General features: G+C 44.9%; 1 long non-coding RNA gene across 2 annotated transcripts in view; it reads left to right on the plus strand.

Moving 5' to 3' along the window:
• LOC114817015 overlaps window positions 1-17,445 on the plus strand; it is a 63,004-nt gene that overhangs the window by 35,176 nt on the left and 10,383 nt on the right. For both annotated transcript variants that reach the window (XR_003764851.2, XR_003764850.1), the window contains exon 4: window positions 7,092-7,214. This is a non-coding gene — a long non-coding RNA (uncharacterized LOC114817015). The remainder of the gene's footprint in view (window positions 1-7,091; window positions 7,215-17,445) is intronic.

The following is a 17,445-nucleotide window of genomic DNA, read 5'->3' on the forward strand; positions in this document are numbered from 1 at the left end:
CAAGCACTCTCCACTGAGCCTGCCTGCTACATTTGGCTGGGATGCTCTTGGTGATGAAAAAAGAATCGGTGAGCAGCCTGGTATGTGCTTGCGTTGGTAATCCTGAGTAAACTAGAGAAAGAAAAGAAGCGGGTGCTGTTCTACTTTCTTGTGGTACCGCAGCGATATTTATTCACCTGCAGAAAGGACGATGGTAATAGAAATACTGTTAATAAATATGATTTTTAACAATAACAATAATAGTAAAAAAGGTGGCATTTGTTCAGCACTTACCATGAGTCAAACACTGAGAATGTCATCGGGCAGGGATCGTCTCTAGCTGTTGCCAAATTGTACATTCCAAGCGCTTAGTACAGTGCTCTGCACCTAGTAAGCGCTCAGTAAATACTATTGAATGAATGAATGAATGGTGTTGTTACAATACAATCCGAGCAGACAGCCCCTGTCCCACATGGGGGAGGTAAAAATGGTACTTAATCCTCATTTTACATATGGAGAAAGTGAGGCACGGAATCCATTTATTCAGCCTTACGTATTGAGCACTTCTGTGTGGAGCGCTATCCTGAGCACTTAGGAGAATACAGTGCAATAAACAAACACAGTCCCTGCCCAAAATGAGCTCGTGGTCTTGAGGGAGAGAAAATTCAAGTGACATATTGAAGGTCACACAACAGTTAAGTGGCAGAGCCGGGATTAGAACGAAGATTCCCTCCCTCTTGATCGTGAACCCTTTCCACTGGGCCACGCTGACCGTGGTGTGATATCACCTGGTTAAGGTGGAACTATATGGAATCAGAAGCTTACAGTGTGGTGTGTGCGCTCAACTTTGATTCCAGTGATTAGAGATAAAGTAGCCTAGGGATTTCCTGGATGGATCAACTCTCAGAATCGTGGCCTAGTGGAAAGAGCCCAGGCCTGGGAGACCGAGGATGTGGGTTCTAATGCCAACTCCGCCACATATCTGCTGTTTGACCTGGGCAAATCTCTTCACTTCTCTGGGCCTCTGTTACCGCATCTGTAGGTTGGGGATTAAGACTGAGAGCCGCAGGAGGGACAGGGGCTGTTTGCAACCCGACGATCTTGTATCTGCCCCAGCATTTAGAAAGTTAAATCTTGCTTGGCACAAAGGAATCCCTTTACAGATACGACTAGTATTATTGTTATGTATTTCGATTGCTCAGTGGAAGCTGCTGCTGAAAGTGTAGGGGTGTGTGTGTGTAACGTGGATGTATCTATACTTTTAGCTCTATCTATCTATAGATAGATTACGATAGATTAGGTATAGGTTTGGGTTTGAAGAGGTCAGAGCGGGCGCTACTTGTGGCTGCCAGCATAGTGTTTTAGACCAGCGCGTGTCAATCCCTTCCACGTCACGTGGACGTGAACGAGGGCCCGCACTGGACTGCTGCATCCGGTCCCAAAGGTCCCGACTCTTCCAGATAATCGGGACAGGATACCGGTGCAAGCGCAGTTCAGGAAGAGAGGAGGAAGGGGGAGAAAAAGCAGATCCGAGCAGAATGTCAGAACGAGCCCGGAAAAAGCTCCACAAGCTTCGAAATTTTCCTGCCTGCCAATGCCATAGACAAGTTAGCATTTTACTGGAAGAAAGCTGTCATTCCCCAAAATTAGACACCACGCGAACAAACAGAAGAGGCAGGATCGCTATTTATAATGGGAAGTGCATTAGCTGCCGTCAATCCAGTATTAAGAATCCTCTTCAAACCACACGTTTTTAACCTGTGGTTGAATTCCCGTTCATTAAGAAACCAGACAATAAATTATAAGCCGGCCCTGCCCGATTTAAACCCGGTATGAGATTAGCCACAAACAAAAGAAATATTTCTCTATTGGGTTTCGTTCCGCTTCATTTACTCCCTGCAGTTGAGTGCAGATTAATGTGTTCAGAGACTGATTGCGGTAATTACTCTGTCCTGCTGCTCTACTATATTATGCAAACAAATACACACGATGGAACAACTGAGAACCCCGAACAGTCTGCTGCCAGATTTCCAATTTAGAACACCCCAAAGAAGGAGACTGGTATGTGAATCCGGCCAGATGATGCGAGCTGCTGATTTCCTTGCCTGCATTCTTCCTCCACCTTCACTCCTCCCAATCAGGACTGAGTTTGGCCTAATAATAATAAGTACGGTACCTGTGAAGCGCGTACTATGTGCCAAGCACTGTTCGAAGTGATGAGGTACGTACAAGCCCCCGTCCCACATGTGATCCCATTTCTTAGTCTTCGGCCTCTTAGAATCATAGCCATTGGGAGCCAGTTTGCTTTTTAGTTTTATCTTCTAAATCGATCGCTCCCTGCCAGGAAGCAGAGCTTCTAAGAGAACAGCTCCTCTTCTCTGCTGTTTTCCATCGGTTCACGGTTTTTCTCAGCCCCATTTCACAGATGAGGAAACTGAGGCCCTGAGTCATCAAGTGAGTTGCCCAAGGCCTCTCAGCAGGCAGTGGCAGAGCTGGGCTTAGAGACTAGGGTCACCTCAATTCCAGGCCCAGCTCTTTCCACTCATGGCCTAGTGGATAGAGCACAGGCCTGGGAGTCAGAAGGACCTGGTTCTTCTCCCGGCTCTGCCATTTGTCTGCTGTGTGACTTTGGTCAAATCACTTCACTTCTCTATGCCTCAGTTGCCTCATTTGTAAAATAATAATAATAATGTTGGTATTTGTTAAGCGCTTACTACGTGCAAAGCACTGTTCTAAGCGCTGGGGGGATACAAGCTAATCAGATAAGCACTGTGTGTCAAGCACTGTTCTAAGCGCTGCGGTAGATGGAAAGTAATCAGGTTGGACACAGTCCCTTGTCCCACATGGGGCTCACAGTCTTAATCCCCATTTTACAGACAAGGTAACTGAGGCACAGAGAAGTTAAGTGACTTGCCCACAGTCACACAGCTGACAAGTGACAGAGTTGGGATTCGAACCCAAGACCGCTGACTCCCGAGCCCGGGCTCTTTCCACTGAGCCACACTGAGACCCAGCACCCCATGTGAGACAGGGACTGTGTCCATCCTGATTACCTTATATCTACCCCAGCACGTAGTACAGTGCTTGGCACGTAGTAAGCACTTAATAAGTACCATTAAAAAAAGAAAAAACAACTTACCTCAGAATTTAGAGCAGTCGCTGACACATAGTATAGCCCTTTAAAATATTTCCCAAGTCCTTTCAGATCTGTCCTCTCATTTTATTCTTACAGTGACCCTGTGAGGTTAGGAGAGGTATTATCCTACCACTCTTACAAGTGGACAAACTGAGGTTCAGAGACCAAGTGAAGTGCTCGTGGTCACCTGACAGGTCGGGGGCAGAGCTGGGGCTCGAGCCTCGGGCTCTTGACTCCCAGCGTATGCTCTTTCCCCCAGATCCCTCCGCCTCCTGGAGGCTGTGAAGCCGCAGGTTGGGGAAAGCAAAAAAACACCTTTCGATCCCAGTGTGTGCTAGGCTCCAGACTGCACTCGGAAATCGGGTTCACTCCGATTAAGGCCTACATTCAAGTCGCTAATTGGGTCCCGCGTTGGGCCAGCTACACAAAAACAGGATAGACGAATTTAACGACGCAACTAATAATAATGTTGGTATTTGTTAAGCGCTTACTATGTGCCGAGCACTGTTCTAAGCACTGGGGTAAACACAGGGGAATCAGGTTGTCCCACGTGGGGCTCACAGTCTTAATCCCCATTTTACAGATGAGGGAACTGAGGCACCGAGAAGTTAAGTGACTTGCCCACAGTCACACAGCTGACAAGTGGCAGAGCTGGGATTCGAACTCATGAGCCCTGACTCCAAAGCCCGTGCTCTTTCCACTGCGCCACGCTGCTTCTCTGATACAGTTTGATTCAATTTAAAATACTATATGTCATTCGACCTCTTTAATAATTTTCTCGTGAAACAGGGTTTAGCAACAAAAAGATGCAAAATCTACGGTAATTCATGATTCATTCTTTCTGGCAAGGAGGCATATCAACACATTTATAAGATAAAATGTAACTCTGAATTTCGTCGTGTGATTGATCAGTGAAAGCTCAGGGAGCATTACTCCAACTGTTTGGACCATCGAATAACCCATCTGGAAGAATAGCTTTCCCTCATTTTGTTGTATATGTCAGATTTTCATCAAAACTGGAAACATTTTCTTGAAGTTACAGAATGGTGAAGAGAATAATAGCCCCCCGCCCTCACCCTCCCATTTTAGGAATCTGATGCTGTTCTTGGAAACATAAATGTTCATCTTTAACCTTCATTCCATTTTCCAACAACTGCGAATCTTGACATTTGCTAACCTACTGAACACCACTGTGAAAATAAAAGTAGGTTGGTTTTTTTTTGGTGGAACAGAAAAGGAGGTGCATTCTCTATGCCATTGATTTAAGCCTAGTCTCTGGTCTTCAGCTTGAGCAGCATAGAGGCCCTGTTGCTGTCTTCATCAGAGGTACTGTTTCTAGGCCAGAGATTTTTGATTTCTTTTGTTGTTTTTTTTAAAGGTATTTGTTAAGCACTTTGTATGTATCAAGCATTGTTCTAAGCATGATGGTAGATACGAGGTAATCAGGTTGGGCATAATCCATGTCCCACATGGAGCTCAGAGTCTTAATACCCATTTTACAGATGAGGAAATTGAGGCACCGAGCAATGAAGTGACATACCCAAGGTCCCAGAGCAGACAAGTGCTGGAGCTGGGATTTAGAACCCAGGTCCTTCTGACTCCCAGGCCTGTGCTTTGTCCACTAGGCCATGGTGTTTCTGAGAGCTGTGGACCACTGTTCTAAGCACCCAGTTTGTAAATAAGCACCGTTCTTTCTACCTCGTTGAGTAGCAGGTTCTAGGGCTTCTTGCTGTTGTCTTCCGTAATCGAGTTAGAACCCCCTTTCAGTCGAAATGTTCTTCCTGTTCTTGAACAGAGTTCCCTTTTGCTGCAGGTGAAGTACATTTCCATTCCGTTTGGACTTTTGGGAGAAAGGGGATACTTTAGCTGCTCGTTGCGGGCAGGGAACGTGACTCCTAACTCTGACGTACTGGAGAGCGCAGTAAGTGTGCGATACATTCAGTCTATTGAGCTTCTTCCTAGACACCCTATTTCACGCTAAATTACGGTCTTTGCCTTCTCTTCTCCAGGCTAAACCGCCATAGCACCTCAAAACCATCTGAGAGGACTTATTTTTCCACTCCTTTGCTTGTTAATGAAGTGTGATTTCTTAGTACACTTTAAATATCTGAAGGACTCAGAGTCAAGGAGAAGACATTGTCAAAGTTCCAAAGCAGACTGACCATGGTAAAATAGAAATGTGGAAAATGATCCCCTCAGCATTTTGCCATTGTGCTTAGAACAACTGAATTGTGAAAGTCCATTTTCAATTAATCAAATTGCAGCCTGTATCCCCCATCTTAGTCTTCTGTCCAAGCAAATCGAAACGATATAAGTCTTTAGATAAAGAAGGCACAAAGCGACTGCGAAGGGAAGGACACAGACCGCAGGTTTGGGCAGTAAACACTGAGAGCATAATCAAGCGAGAGATAAGACGGCGATGTAACTGATGGAAGTCACAGAGAAAGTAAAAAAAGGAGGACTTTGGGTAGAAAGGTGAACAAAGGATCTAATGAAATGGATAGAAGAGAGAAGATGGATGAAATCACACAGCAACAGGAAAGTAATAAAGCAAGAAGGGGCTTTGAAAACTCAGAGGGAAAGAATAACAGCTTGTATTAAGAACCGGTTCTAGTGAATTTTGCAGGGCATAAAAATTCCTTGGGATAATGGAGTCAGTCATTGGCAGTTTCTTACATTGTAAGAGATGTTGAAAAAGTAAATGCAATTGCGTGATGTTCATCAATGGGTCATTCGTCATCTGTGGTATTTATTGAGCGCGTACTATGTTCAGCGCACTGTACTAAGTGCTTGAGAGAGTGCAGTAATTCAGAGTCGGTAGACACGTTCCCTGCCAGAACGAACTTAGAGTCTAGAGGAGGAGACAGACATTAGCATTCATTAATGATTTATAATATATAACTTTTAGTTCAGTGAGTTTATAAGAAGAAGGAATAAACGATCCTAGTATCTTCTCCCTTCCCCAGCTAAAAATTCCTTTTGTTTCTCTTTCCCTCTATCAAATGATGGCGTCACCCATTATAAATGATGGATAAGCCTTTGACGTGTCAGGAAGACCTTCAGGGCCAAAAATCTCTGTGATGGAATTGGATGCTGGGACAGTAATACCGATAGGAAGAAGAAAATAATAATTGTGGTATTTAAGTGTGCCAGGTGTAGAAATAGCCCTAACACTTCTAAATAATTTTCAGAGACCCTATGAAAGTGACTGACATCACCCGAAGATCTGGATTCTGGAAGTCACTTAGTAAATTAGTAAATCTGACTGTTCCATCCCTATCCGTGGTATGATGGAAAACACACCATCAGAACCCCAAACACCCCTCTCAGAGGATATTGCTTCTGGGTTCAGTTTCTTCCGTAATTGTGAGGCTTGGGGAGATAACATGGATCAGAATGGGGTTTCTCTCCCTCGTTCCATAAATTCTGTACTTTCATTCATTCAAATCAATCCTATTTATTGAGCGCTTACTGTGGGCAGAGCACTGTACTAAATGCTTGGAAAGTACAATTCAGCAATAGAGACAGTCCCTGCCCAGACTGGGCCTAGTCTAGAAGAGAGGAGACAGACATCAAGACTAGTAAACAGGCATCAATATAAATAAACAGATTTATAGGTATATACACCTCAAAAGAAGAAGAATGTTTGTAGATTATTCTCATTTGAGTTTATGGAGTTGCTGGTTAGGTAGGCAATAATGATAATAATTACAGTATCTGTTACGCACTTAAAATTTGTCAAGCACTGCTCTAAGCACTGGGGTAGATAGAAGTTAATCAGATTCGACACTGTCCCTGTCCCACTTAGATCTCCTAGGGAAGTGGGAAGGAGAATGTATTTAATCTGCCTTTCACAGATGAGGGAGCTGAGGCACAGAGGAGTAAAGTGAGTTGCCCCAGCTCACACAGCGGCTGGTTGGCAAACCCAGGATTAGAACGCAGGTTTTCTCACTGAGGTCTGTGTTCTTTTCACTAGGCCATGCTGCTTCTCTAGGTTTCCTTTCTGGTACAAGAGCTTCTGGGACTTTACAGGAACCGAAACATCCCTCACCTCACTGAAGTGCTGGATTTCTGAAGGAGTTGGGTCAGCTCCTTGAGGGTGAGGAATGTGTGTCTTGTTTCTATTGTCTTTTCCCAAGTTCATCGTACATAGCAGGCACTCAATAAATAATTACAGTAGCTATGGCATTCATTAAGCGCTTACTCTGCCACTAGGCCATGTTACTTCTAAAAATAAATCCCATTACAGCTCCCCAAACTTTGCTTCAAGCTTGGTATCTCCTGTGTGGTATTTTGCCAACACTTCTCATCAACGTACCTCAAGAATGGACGGTCTTGTACGCTTGGATTTTCCCACTCAGAGCAGAACGTATGGTCACCCATTTTCTAAGCGTGGACTGGAATTATTCTTCCACCTGTTTTCTTGCCCAAAGGAGCAATAAACTGCTCTCTTTGAGAACCAGACAAAAGAGTGAAAAATAATTGCACCACCCCAGCATTCACAGCACTTCTGTCCCCTTATTTTGTTAAGAGGTGACCTGCATTTATGTCAGAGCCGCTCTACATGTGTGAGACGGGCTATGTACCTCAGAATAATAGATGGGATTAAGAACAGTCTATTTAAAAAGCTGGTCTCTATTCCTGTTGGATAACACTCTTATCTCCTACTCCCCTGGTCTCTATTTCTTAGATAATTAAAATTCTCCAAGGGAAGGTGATATTTCCACTTTTCAGGGGTTTTTTTTCTGTGCACTGCTAATGGGATGGTGCAGGAGAGTAACGGTGATAATGCGGAACGCTTAAAGCACATATTTGAGGGCAGAAAACTTTCTTAATGAGTTTGTTTCAGTTTCAAGCCTCTGTATTAATTTTCCTTGAAAAATTATCCTTGACATATATGTGTTGGACACAAAGAATATTGATTGATTAAATGACAACCCAGATTGCCCAGGTGATTCTCCGTGGTGCGGGACATGGTGAGAATCAGAAAATTGACTTAAGGCTGCTTCTCCCTCTGTGCCCACCCTCTGCCGTTTGGTGAGATGCCTAACACAGCATGACTTAGTGGGAAAAGCACGGGCTTGGAAGTCGGAGGTCATGAGTTCTAATCCCGGCTCCGCCGTTTGTCAGCTGTGTGACTTGGACAAGTCACTTAACTTCTCTGTGCCTTACTTACCTCATCTCATAAAATGGGGAGTAAGACTGAACCTCACGTGGGACAACCTGATGAGGTCTTATCTATCCCGGTGCATAGAACAGTGCTTGGCACTTAGTAAGCACTTAAGAAATACCTTGATTATTATTATTGGTATTATTATCTGCACATCTGGAGTTCCACAATTGACCTGCTTTCATCAAAACATCCACCTACCCGATTGAGCCTCCTGCTCAAGAATGACATCCTGTCTCCAGCCATTTTTCCTCTCCCTGTCTCCCTTTTGACTGGCTTTCATTCCCACTAGTGTCATGTATTTTGCTGGGCTGGCGGGTGACCAGCTGTTCTCCTCTTTCACTGTGCAGAGACAAGAGGGAATCGGTTTAAATCGCATCAAGGAAGATGTAGACATAAGGGAGAAGTTCCTGACAGCCCAGGATATTAAACCCTGGAATGTACACTTAAGAGGTTAGAGAATCGCCCTCTGGAGAGTTCAGAGTCGAGGGTATACAATCATCTGCCATGCCTGGTTTAGGTAGAGTACCGGGTGGAGGCAGGATACTCTTGAAGATCTTTTCCAGCCCAAGCGATTGACTTCAACCTGATTTCTGGGAAAGTGAAATTACAGCTTTAGTTCTGCATTCAAGACGTACAAAGTTCTTCTTATAATAAACAGATGCTGTACATGTTTTATCAGCATCCAAATTGGCATTATTTGTAATAGGCTTATGGTGCTTATTAAGGATTTACTATGTGCCAAGCACTGTTCTAAGCACTAGGGTAGATACAAGTTAATGAGGTTGGACACAGTCCCTGCCCTAAGTGAGGTTCACAGTCTGGAAGCATGCGGTGTACACGACACTGTGTGAATTGCTAGAATGGTAGCAAGATAATCAAATTCGGGCAAAGTCTCTGGCCTAGTGCATACACTGGTATCTACTGAGCACTTACTGTGAGCAGAACACTGTACTAAGCACTAGAGAGAGTGCAATATCACAGATTGGGTAGATGCATTCCCTGGTTACAATCTCAAAAAGGAAGGAAGGACAGATAACAAAATAATAGAATGCAGACCAAATGAAAACAAGTTAAAATGATCATCAGGGGAAATTGTATCATCTAAACTGGGCTCCGTTTGGATCTTTCAGTGTTCCAGAAAAGTGGGCATTAATTACAAACCGTCACAGCCTTCTCAGTATTCCAAAGCTTGGAAACATAGAAATGGCTTCCAAGGATTTCCCCAATAACTCTTTTGCTTTTGGGGAGATTCCTGAAGTTATTTTGAAGAGTAGGGGTGATCTTATTGGTGCAGGGATTTCGAGGAGCCCCGAGTAGGATACCCCTAAGTATGGCTTGGACATCTGAGATTAGAACCTGGGGCCTGTGTCCAAGGACCATGATACCACTAGTATCCCCCCCCCCCAACCCCACTGACATATGAAAAAAAGTAAATGTATAGATTCTTAAATGTATAGACAAGCACACCGTGACACTAAAATAGACATACCCAGACACACGCATGCACACACATACGGACAAATCCACACGCTCTACCCTGACACAAAGGCACGATGGCACTTGCGGGGTTTAGAAGCAAAAGGAGGTCTTACAAAAAAAAAAGGGCAAATGTACCAATTGAAATGACTAAAAATCCCTACTTGGACAAAGATGATGTACACAAATACAATTTACAACATATTTTCCTTAAATGAAATCCTAAAAACTGGAGCTGGAGAAAATCTCCATTCCCCATCTCAGCCAGGGAATGATTTTCTTATGTATGGGTAATAAGTTTCTCCAAAACTGTTTTCTTTGGTACAGTATTTTGGAGTGGAAATTGTTTCTTCAGATGATCTAGTCATCTGAAGAATTCTTAGTCCTAAAATGTCTTGCTAAATCAATATTCCCTTAAGCAGTGTCCCAAAGGATAGCTATACTGTAGCCAAACCAGAAAACCTTCATGATCTATTAGGAAGATGTCAGCCCATGTTGGTCCTCATCATCATCAGAAAGGGGTGTGTATGCCCCTTCAACCAAAGTCTGATTGCCCTTCGGTAGATGTGCTCTTAAAATAATCCAACTCAGATCTAAAACACCCCAAGTTAGGCAATGTGAGCTTTTAGCCCCGGGCTCGCTGAAGAAGAATGTCTCATGTGAACCCTGCAAGGAAGAAAATCCAGTGTCCCCATTTTGAATTGCCCACATGAGTCTCTCCCAGTGGTTCAGGAATAAGACAGAGAGCCATTTTCTCACTTTTCAACTCTCCAACAGGAGAATACTGGGAGATTACTTGTTTGGCTTTCCTCTCCAAACTGTTCAGTAGGACAGCATCACCTCGTATACAGTAAATCTAAAGTATTTCCTGGCTACCTACTGAATTGGTGGAGCACCGGACTGAATCCTTGGAACAGGGCATTAGAAGTCATACACTTGGTCTCTGCCCTTTAGTTTGCAACTGAGTGAAGGAGGCCGACGCTAAAACAGATTACAGATAGGAGAAAGTAATAGAATAAAAAGGCATGCCCAGAAGCGTTCCATGGTGTGGTACCGAGGTGGATAGAAGTGCTCAAGTGGCAGGAGGGCAGATGGTCGTCGATTGTATTCATTTTTTAATGACATTGTTAAATGCTTACTGTGTGCCAGTCCACCGTTCTAAGCGCCGGAGTAGATGTAGGCTAATAAGGTTGGTCCCAATCCTTGTCCTTCCTGGGGCTCCCAGTCTTTGTCCCCATTTTACAGATGAAGGAACTGAGGCCCAGAGAAGTTAAGTGACTTGCTTAAGGTCACACGGCAGACAAGTGGCCAAACAGGGATTAGAACTCAGGTCCTTCTGACGCACAGGCCTATGCTCTGTCTGATAGGCCACACACCTGTATGCGCAGAGCATTGTACTAAGTGCTTGGGAAGGTACGGAACAACAGAATTGGTAGACACATTATCCAAAATGAGCTTCAGTCTAGAGAGCAGGTCCTGGAAATGTGGTGGTTACAGATTGAAATTTGGCAGGGTTGAAAGAGTTGGATGAGTGAAGGATGATGCCTAAGTTAAGGGCGCGAGAGATGGGGAGGCTGGTGGGGGAGGCTGGTGGGTGTGTTAACTTTGATAGTTGGGGACAAATTGTTAGCAGGCTTGGATCATATTGGAGAAGTTAATCTTTGAACCTTACAGGGAGAATATCCCCATCTAATTTTGTTTTGCCCTGAGATAGTTCAACCTAGAGATAGTTAACGTTTCTTCAGTCACTGGCTAGTTACAATTCAGAAAGCTCCCCACTTTATGGCTGCTGGTCCCTCTGACATATATTACTAACTCGAAGTCTGCACAAAATGATTAAATTCCCCGCCTTTTGTTTTTTCGGGTAACCCAGAGAAGTAGAAAGTTGGAGCCATTATTAAAAGATAGCCCAGGTTGATGCCATCAAGCATATGAAAGCAGTGTCACCTCCAAACTGAAGAAACCACCTTCTTCCCCTAAGTGAAGCATCAGGCGTCGATGCGCCGAACTTCACAGGGTGATCATTTTGCTAAATTTTTTCTTTTTTTCCCAAGTTCTCTGGCTTGTGTCTCAGATGAATAATGTGCTTCAGAATCTGCTTGTGCTTTAAGAGCATCCCTCATGTCTTTCATTAACTTTCCTTGATGCATAAAGGGAACCTTCATCACCTCTACTAGTTCTCTGAGCAAATGGATACTGCTCTCTCTAGCTAGGTGGTTAATTTCTTCTACTTAAGCAGTAAAGTTGACAGGGCGCTGTAACTCCTGATTAATTTTTGAAGAAAAATCTGTCCGGTGCTAACTAATGGGCCAGGAAGGGGGAGGTAAAAATGGTTAGGAATGCTTTAAATTAGTCAGGCAATCTATGGTACTTATCGAGTGCTTTCTGTGCTCAGAGCACTGTACTAAACACTTGAGAGATTAGACGTAATCCCCGTTCCCGTGGAGCTCTCGCTTTGGTTAAAAGCCGCTATGGAAATCTGAAGGTTTTGCTAGCGCTCACTCCCATGGTTGCTGATCTCTAAATAAGCTAATTGCAAGCAGGAACTGTGTCTATTATCTTGTACTTTCCCAAGCGCTTAGTACAGTGCTCTGCTCACGGTAAGCGCTTGATAAATATGATGGACTGACTGATTAAGCAGGACAGTCATGACACCTCAACCCCGTTATTGATCTTCTTCCTCTCCAACTCCACACTTAAACTCATGTCGAATAATCCGAAAAGGCCTGTACCTTTTTGAAGGCTTCACTCCTGTGCAATCAGTCCATCGTTGTCCGGTACAATAGACCGTAAGCTAGCTGTGGGCAGGGAAGGTCAGGTATCTTATTATATCGCACTCTCCCAAGTGCGTAGTACAGTGCTCTGCACACAGTAATTGCTCAATAAATATGATGGATTGACAGAACAAAGTTGGTAGACATGTTCCCTGCCCACGACGTACTTACAGTGAACCGTATCGATCGAGTCCTTACTCATTGCAGAGCCCTGAAGTATTTAGCTCTTGCGAGAATACAATGATGCTGAGACAAGATCTCTGCTGATATGATTCATTATTACATTAAGCGCTTACTATGTGTCAAGCGCTATTCTAAGCACTCAGGGAGATACTAGCTAATCGGGTCGGACACAGTCCCTGTCCCACATGGGGTTCACAGTCTACGTAGGAGGGAGAACAGGGGCACAGGTAAGTGAAGTGACTTGCCCAAGGTTACACAGCAAACATCCAGCAGACCTGGGATTAGAACTCAGGTCTTCTGACTCTCAGGACCATGCTCTTTCCACTCATACAAGCTGATGGCTGAATCCCTTATGGCCCAATGAGCGTGGCTCGGTGGATGGAGCACAGGCCTGGGAGTCAGAAGCACCTGGGTTCTAATCCCAGCTCTGTCACTTGTCTGCTTTATGTCCTTGGGCGAATCATTTCATTTATCTGGGCCTCAGTTACCTCATCTGTAAATTGGGGACTAAGACTGTGAGCCTCATGTGGGACAGGAACTGTCCAAACTGATTAACTCGTATCTACCCCAATGCTTAGAAGGGCGGTGGGCACACAGTAAGCACTCAACAAGTACTGTAATTATAATGATCATTATTGAGATAGTAAAGGGAGCCGGGATTTTGTACGAACAAAGTTCACTCAGTTCATTCAGTCGTAGTTACTGAGTGCTTACTGTGTGCAGAACATTATTTTGAGCAGTTAGCAGAGTACAGTGTAACAATAAATAGACACATTCCCTGCCCACACAATGAGCAATATCATAAAAATATATTGTACATGTTTAGATTTAGCCTCAGCAAGGCCCCTGTGCGATAGAGAGCTCTTATTTGGAGCAGATCGCTGTCTCGTTCAGGGCGAGGCTAGTGCCTGACACAGCCGTTCGCGGTTGCCACGGCTCTCCGTGTCAAATCACATCGCATCATGCCCCTGACCGTGCTCCACTCAGATTAACCAGCCTAGATCCAGAGAAGCAGTGCGATTGAAGTTACACGCTTCCAGGGGGAAAATGGATGGAATCAGAATTTCAGGCTACACTGATTCTGAACAGAGTACATATTGCCTAAGTAGATAAACACTGGGCCCTGAAAACCACTCACTGTCCATCAAAACACATCTATGTAAAAATCGAGGAATCGAGAGGAACATCTAAGGAATTTAAGACTAGCGTTCTGTCAAGACGTCAATTATTGATGTTTTGTTTCGAGGAGAGGGATTTCTTAAGGGGATATAACTCACTCTAAAGTCTAGAAATCCAAATGCTAAAATAGTTCGTCTAAAGGGTTTAATGTCTCCATTGATGAATGATTTTGGTTTCACCAATTAAACAAGAGACACGTTTGTTCATTTGTCATCCTTTGCCTCAGAAACTCCCCGGTATAGCCATCGCTGGGAGAGGGCAGTGCGGATTAAGTCTTTTTGGTGATGCCCTATATATAGAAGCAGCGTGGCTCAGTGGAAAGAGCACGGGCTTTGGAGTCAGAGGTCATGAGTTCGAATCCCAGCTCTGCCACTTGTCTGCTGTGTGACCTTGGGCAAGTCACTTCACTTCTCTGGGCCTCAGTTCCCTCATCTGTAAAATGGGGATGAAGACTGTGAGCCCCACGTGGGACAACCTGATTCCCCTGTGTCTGTCTACCCCAGCGCTTAGAACAGTGCTCTGCACATAGTAAGCGCTTAACAAATACCAACATTATTATTATTATTATTATTACTCCTGTTATCTCCTCCTCCTTCAAGTATAAGATTGGTTCCAGGGATTGGATTTGTCCTAATCAGGTTCTGGCCACCAGAGAAATTTTCCCCTAGAAAAATCCTCTCCCCAAAGCCATCTCCTCTCACAGATTCACATTCGTGGCTGAGTGATGGATGAGTCTTAAACTCTCCACAATTTCCTGCTCTGGCCCCAAGAAATCTTTTAATGCCCAGCATTTGAGAGCAGATTTCTCTGTTGTTGTTGTTTAAACAAATGCTGCACCTCCGTCTTTCTGGCCTAGCGGGAGCAGGATGTGGACTTCTAGTTGCTCGCAGGAAAGCTGGCTTTCAGTCAATCAACAAATCGTATGTATCGAGCATTTACCTTGTGCGGAGCCCTGAACTAAGAGCTTGGGAGAGTACAGTTTAACAGAGTCGGTAGGCATGGTCCCCGCAGCCCGGATCTGGGCGGGCGGGTCCAGACCAGGGAATCCCATTGGGTTTAAGATGCCTCGTCCAAGCTCCGTACTACCCTTTTCACCCTCCTCCCCTCGATCAGATCTGGCCCACCCAGTGAGCGTGAATTGGACACAGCTTCTTCAGCCAAAATCTTAATGACATCACAAGTCAGAGACAAACTTAAGCGTTACAAGGCCACCAGATTATGGGCCACCAGGAAGCATAATCATGGTATTTATCAATCAATTAATGGTATTTAGAGCACTTATAATGTTCAAAACACTGTACTAGGTGCTTGGGAGAGTACAATACAAAATAATTTGCAGACACATTCCCTGCTCATAATAATCATAGTGATGGTGTTCACTTACTGTGTGCCAAGCACTGTTCTAAACTCTGAGCTCAGAGTATTTGTCAAGTTCTTTCTGTCAGTCAATCCTATTTATTGAACACGGATTGAGTGCAGAGCACTGTACTGAGTACTTGGGAGAGTACAGTGGAATTGGTAGGCACAATTCCTGGCCCACAAGGAGCTTACGATCTGGAGGGGGAGACAGGCATTAATAGAAATAAACTAGAGGCATGTACATAAATGACATGGGACTGTTGGAGGGGTGAGTAAAGGGAAGAAATCCAAGTGCAAGGGTGGCACAGAAGGGAGTCGGGGAGGGGGAAATGAAGGCCTTGTCGGAGAAGACCTCTTGGAGGAGATGGGCTTTTAATAAGACTTTGAAGTTGGTGGGGGGGTGGGTGGCGAAGGTCTGTCAGGAAGGGAGAGGGCGTTCCAGGCCAGAGGCAGGACAGGGGCGAGAGGGCAGTGGCGAGAGAGAGAAGATCGAGGTAGAGTGTGTAGGTTGGCATTAGAGGAGCAAAGTATGTGGGCTGGGTTGTTGTAGGAAATCGGGGAGGTGTAAGGTCGAGGTTGAGTAGGTGTGAAGTACTGTGGTAGATGCAGTACTACCAGATCAGACCCAGCCCCTGTCCCCCATGGGGCTCCCAGTCTAAGGGAGAACAGTTATTGACTCTCCCTTTTAGAGATGTGGAAGGCTTTGCCGAGAACGTTGGATGATTTGTGATCCTGCAAAAATTCCAACCACGATCCGGCCACTTCCCTCTGTATATCTAAAACAAACTGAGAAGCGGCATGGCGTAGTGGATAGAGTGCAGGCCTGGCAGTGAAAAGGACCTGGGTTCTAATTCCGGCTCCTCCACCGGTCTGCTGGATGACCTCTGGCAAGTCGCTTCACCTCTCTGTGCCTCAGTACCCTCATCTGTAAAATGGAGATTAAGACTATGAGTCCCATGGGGACGTGGACCGTGTCCAATCTGATGAGCGTGCTTCTACTCCAGCTCTTAGTACAGTGCCGGATATGTAGTGAGTGCTTAACAAATACCATTAAAACCCCCCAAAAAACTAGGGAGAGGAGGCTATTTTACCCATGTAAGCATTCATTTTGGCAAATAAAATCGCTCAGTTTAATTCCAGCTGTCAAATCGGCACCAGCAAGAATGAAGCACACCGCACTGAAATGAAATTTCTAGGATGATGCTGAAACAACAGCAAAGGTTGTTATTTTCTCCGCTTAGTGTTCAGTTTTTCTTGATTGAGGTTTCAACAGCTATCTTGAGTGGGTACAGTTGATTGGTCATGTAGACCAATTTAAGAAGATGCATATTGGCCAGATGTTTTCGTGAAGGATGAGAACTCTCATAGGCCTAGATGACATAAGGAAAGGCAATCAGAATGCACTTCAGGATTCATTAATTCTGAGTGCCATTACGTCCGTGGTCATTCAGTGCTGAATCACCAATGAACTTTCCTTTCCACCTAAGCAAAGCACTAGGGTGTGAAAGTCAAACACAGTTTAGTAGAGAAATACAATGGGTTTCTATAAGTCTACAAAAGCCAGCAAGAGCATTTTCCTCTAGCAGCTTCTGGGCTTCAGTTTCCTCCAACTGCTTCCTTGTCAGTCCTGAGGTGGAAGCAGCCTGGCCTATTGGATAGAGCCTGGGACTCAGAAGGACCTGGGTTCTAATCCTAACTCTGCCGCCTGCCTGCTGGGTGACCTTGGGCAAGTTATTTCACTTCCCTGGGCCTCTCTTGCTGTCTGTAAAATGGGGATTAAGATTGGGACAGGGACTGCGTCCGACCCGTTTAGCTTGTACATATGCCATGCCTAGTATAGTGCCTGGCACATAGTAAGTGCCTAAGAAATGCTATTTTTTTAAAAAAGCCTTGTGGTTGTGGGAGAGTGGACTCTCTGAGTGGGCCTACTGAAAAGAGTGAGGGTCAGGGAGTCAGTGGATCTAGGTTCCAGTCCCAGTTCTGCCACTTGCCTACCAGTGACCTTGAGCAAGTCACTTCACTTCTCTGGGTCTCAACTTCTTTCCTGAGACTTCCCCCAGTCCCTGGCGGGATGAGGGAACCCCAAACCTCGGCAGCCTTTAGGCTGGGCCGCCGCACTCCCTAGAAGTAGCTGCAGTGTTAAGGTGAAGAGTGAAGTGCAGTGAGAATTCAAGGAGGGAGGACAG

The sequence above is a fragment of the Ornithorhynchus anatinus genome, chromosome 15 (assembly GCF_004115215.2).
Source record: "Ornithorhynchus anatinus isolate Pmale09 chromosome 15, mOrnAna1.pri.v4, whole genome shotgun sequence".
In the NCBI taxonomy this organism is placed as follows: Eukaryota; Metazoa; Chordata; class Mammalia; order Monotremata; family Ornithorhynchidae; genus Ornithorhynchus; species Ornithorhynchus anatinus.